We start from the raw sequence: 4,708 nt of genomic DNA on the forward strand, positions 1-4,708 counted from the left end.
GGGTTGTCTTACCGCATTCATACATCATATACAGAATAGGATAAGATGCACCCCAAGAGCTTATTGCTTATACTGAGTTGATGCAAACTCATTTGTGAGGACAGACTTCCTAATCAGATGCTTCAATGTTGCCTCTGAGAGCACTCACCCCTACAAAGAACTAGCAGCATATGGCATTGTCCCATTCAGCTACAAGGATGAATTCTGTAGCCCATATGTCAGTTTTACAGCTTGTGTTCCTCTTGGCTAATGCTTCAAGTTGCTGGGGAGAGAGCAACGCCTTGTGCAGTGTCCTTCACGACCAACTGCCAAGACTGACACCGTTGGAGGATATGACAGAAGTCCTGCCCTCTAGTCCTGGGTTCCTTGTAAACTGTACAGCCTCTCTGATCCTCAGAAGGGTCACCACATAGACACACACATCTCAGTATGCATGCGTAGCCCTGGGGCACCTTGGCATACCCCATGTAACCATCCATGTGCAAAATCTCAAAAGATAGTGGAATAGAACAGGATTCCTTGAATTGAAGTTCATGTTTGGAGTCTGGATACTCTGAAATTATATAAAAATCTACAGGGTGTGTGTCCAGATGCATTTTTCCATTGTAGGGAGAGATCCATAGAGCTCATTAACTTTTCAAAGGAGCCTGTGAAGCAATGGTGGTTGGTCAGAAAGAGGAAAGGTACAGAGGAAAGAGTGCAGGATTGGAAGTGGGGAGATCTGTTGCCACCCATTGTTTTCCCTCCTCTGCATCATTATTTTTACAAAGGAGTTAGATAAACCTGGACAGGTCACCTACCGAGTTCATGCCTCAGTCTCTTCATCTGTGAAATGGGAATAAGAAGAGTGCACCCTTCATGGGGCTGTGTGAAGCAGAAATGAGATCAGCATTGTAAAGTATTTAGACAAGTCTCTCAACACAGTCTCGCCATGAATAAATCAAACATCTATGGGTTTCAGCTCATCCATAAGCCAAGGTTTAGATGTCGGGGATTCTTTACTGTTCCGTTCAATTTTAAGTCTCAGAAAAATCGGGAAGGGAAGGTGGGTAAGATGTCACTTCAAGGGAAAGTCCAGGTGGCCAGGACCACGGTGCCGAGCTCACCTTAGTCGCCAGGACGATCAGAAGCTGAGGACGTCCGGGCACAGACGCGCCTCGGCCTGAGGGGGCCAGTTCTGGTTCTGTGACGCCTGGCGCGGGTCCCAGCCACGACCTCGGGCTTCCAGAGCCCGGCTTGGGCGCCCGAACGTTAATGGTGTCCCCTTGGGCAGAGCAGGCGAGCAGGCGCGCGGGGCAGCAGGGAAGCGGGTGGGTGTGTCCATAGGCCGAGGATCCGCCGAGGGCGAGCGAGCGGCCAGGTGAGCGCAGGGGGCGGGGTGGGACCCGGCGACACCCGCCGATTGTGAGTTTGGGCCACGCCAGCAAGGCCCCGCTGCCAGGGCAACGGTCCAGGTGCTCAGCTGGTGGGGCGGGGCGAGGCCCGTCTCCGCCCACTGCCCGCCGCCCGCCGCCCGCCGCCCCTCCCGCCAGGTGGCCTGGTCTCGGCCCGGTGGCCCGCCCGGGCTAGGATGCTGGAGGAGGGCTCAGCACTCCCAGAACGAATGGCAGGGGCGCTGCTCCCATTTCTGGGGTCTCCAGGAGTCCTCCCTTCCTTCATCCTCTTCTCCTACCTCCTGCCCTCATTCAAAAAATAACTTGATCAGAAAGGTAAAGCTCATATAGTGTTAACTAATTAAGTAAGCAGTAAGGTTAAATGAAAATACAATAAAATGCAAAGTAAATCTACTTGTCAGAGACAACTGCAGTAGATTCTTGTAAACTTTCTTTCTCATAGATCCCAGAAATTTTCTTTGCATACTCTAGGATGTATATATACTTAAAAAGATTTATAGACAGATGGGACCAAATATACCATGGAGATAGCTTTATTTCAAGGCCTACAAAGATGCCCTAACATCCCTACCCCCAAACACATGCACACTTTTTTGGAGGTAAATTCTGAAAGCTATTATCTGTTTATGTGAGTATAAAATATGTATGCTTTTTAAAATAATATGGAATAGCTTATAATTAAAAGCAGTAGTTCCTTACCCCAGCTGTCCTATATTTTACACTTTATTTAAAAATATGATTAAGGACTATTCCATGAACACAAAAGAGTAAACTATATAATACTTAGAAAGTATGAAGAAACAAAGTGTACCATGGCTAAGGAAAAAGAAGTCTGCCTCTACAGCCTGGGTTTTCTTCTCTATACTGCATCTTTCCTTTCCTGCCCTCAGAGATAACCACTATTGTGAATTTTGTACTTATCATCCCCCTGCCTTTCAAAAATGTGCTGCTTTATATGAAATCTTCCCCAAATAATAAGTATTGCATGTTTTCAGAGTTTATAAAAATGGTATAGTATAGAACTGTGTGTTATTGTTTTGATGACTTTTAAAATTTCAACATCTTATTTTCGAAATGTGTATTTGTTGATGTACTTAATTATAGCTCCTTTATTTTAATAGCTGTAAACTATTCCATTGTACCACCATTCTATTTCCCTTTTAAGTCAATTCTACTATTGATGGTCATTTAGGCTATCTCCAGTATTTGTTATTAAAAACTATGCTGTTGGGACTTCCTAGATGGCACAGTGATTAAGAATCTGCCTGCCAAATGCAGGGCTCACGGATTTGATCCCTGGTCCAGGAAGATTCCACATGCTGCAGAGCAACTAAGCTTGTGAGCCACAAGTACTGAAGCCCATGCACCTAGGGCCTGTACTCCACAACAAGAGAAGCCACCGCAATGAGAAGTACAGACACTGCTTCGAAGAGTAGCCCCCACTCGCCGCAATGGGAAGCAACAAAGACCCAACACAGCCAAAAATAAATAAAGTTTTAAAAAATGCTGTTATTATCATGTTTGTACATGTCTTTAGATTCACAAGTTCAAGAGCTTTTCTAAGGTATAAACCTAGGAGTGAAATTTCTGGATCATAGGTTATTTATGATGTCAAAGTAAAGTCAACTTGTTTTCCAAGTATGTATAGCAATTTAAACTCCCGTTAGCAGTATGTGTCTTAGTCAAAACTTGGTTTTGTCACACTTTAAAATTTTTGCCAATCTATTTCCTGATTTTATTTTGTATGCTCTGATTACTAATTGTTAGTCTAAAAGCTTGATTGCGTGTAGATATTTGAATGTAACATTATTGGAAAGCTACACTGTTCACCCTCAAGTACTCACCACACAACTCAGATTATTTTAATAGATTCAGGGCCCCACTTCTTGAATTACTGCTTCTCAGTGTAGGGAAAGCCTCACATTTGGGTTTAGCTTGTTGACCTAGTGGGGTTTGGCAAAGAAGAGGAAATCACTCGGGTTACTTGGGTCTCAGTTTGTAAAACTAGAATAAAATAAACTATCCTTACAAGCCATAAAGGAACTAGGCTTAACAATGAATAATCTTGGGAATTCCCTGGCAGTTCAGTAGTTAGGACTCTTTCACTGCCACGGGTGTGGGTTCAATACCTGGTCAGGGAACTAAGATCCTGCAACCTGTGAGGCATGGCCAAACATAAAAAAAAAAAAAAAAAGAATGATCTCATCTTGGCTCTGGTAGACAAATGTGATTGATTCTTGGGGAATGCTTCTATAGATGAATAGTTCAAACTCTGTATTAGAGGTCATCAATGGATTTTTATAGTGATAGTCTTCCTCATTCTGGAGACAAAGTTGATGTTGATGGCAGCATTGTTTAACTTTGGAGAAGGTTCCTAAAGTTATTTGAGGATCCGGTAGATTTGGGAAGAAACGCACCTAGAAGACCAAGGGAATAGATTGATTATGTATAAACTATGCTTGAATTTATCAGAACTATTGGTACAAATACTTTGAGTAGAAGTTGGTAAACATTTGTTAGTTGATTGAGACCTTGGAGATAGACAAAGCAGTCTGACTCACACTCCTAACATGGTTTTAGGGAAAATTTTCCCCTGAAAGGGTAATGTCTGAGTTTCATAAAAATTCTCTTTGATTTTATGAGTAGGTAGCTGAAAAGTAGTTGGCAATAGAAAATCATGCCTGATTTTAACTTTTTTGTACCTTGGGAGGGTAGTTACACTGAGCAACAACATAAATACCATCTTCCTCTAATGAGGTGGCAGGCGTAACAAGGGTAAAATTTTAGAAATCCCACAGATTAGTAAATAGACACAACCTTTCCCCTCTTTCACGAGAGGTCTTAAAAACAGAAAAGTTCTTAACTTGAACTTTATTTTTTGCCCTTAGCATTTGGCAGTAGAGTTGTCAGAACTTGGGCAACATAAAGAAAAAAATGGGAGGAAAGGGCATTAATAGTCCTACTGATTAAAATAAAGCTAATGGAGATACGACAGAAAAGTTTATAGATTTTTTACTATCAGAGAGGAAGAGACTTTCCTCCACCCTTCTGGGTTCTTCTGGCTGGCCTAAGAATTAAATTGACTGAGACTAATTATCAGGAGAAAATCAAACAAAATTCAATAACATGTATACAGGAGAGAGACCCAGGACAACTTAGTAACTTGTCAACAAGGCAGGAGCCCTCACCTTAAATGCCATCTTCAGCCGAAGACAAAAGAGGTGTTGCGGGTAGTGGCTTGGGACTTCACGGGAAGGAAGGCAGTTCACATGGAGATGAAAAAGCAAATATTTGGTAAACAAATGTTTAACAAA

This window comes from Kogia breviceps, chromosome 14 (genome assembly GCF_026419965.1).
Source record: "Kogia breviceps isolate mKogBre1 chromosome 14, mKogBre1 haplotype 1, whole genome shotgun sequence".
Lineage (NCBI taxonomy): Eukaryota > Metazoa > Chordata > Mammalia > Artiodactyla > Physeteridae > Kogia > Kogia breviceps.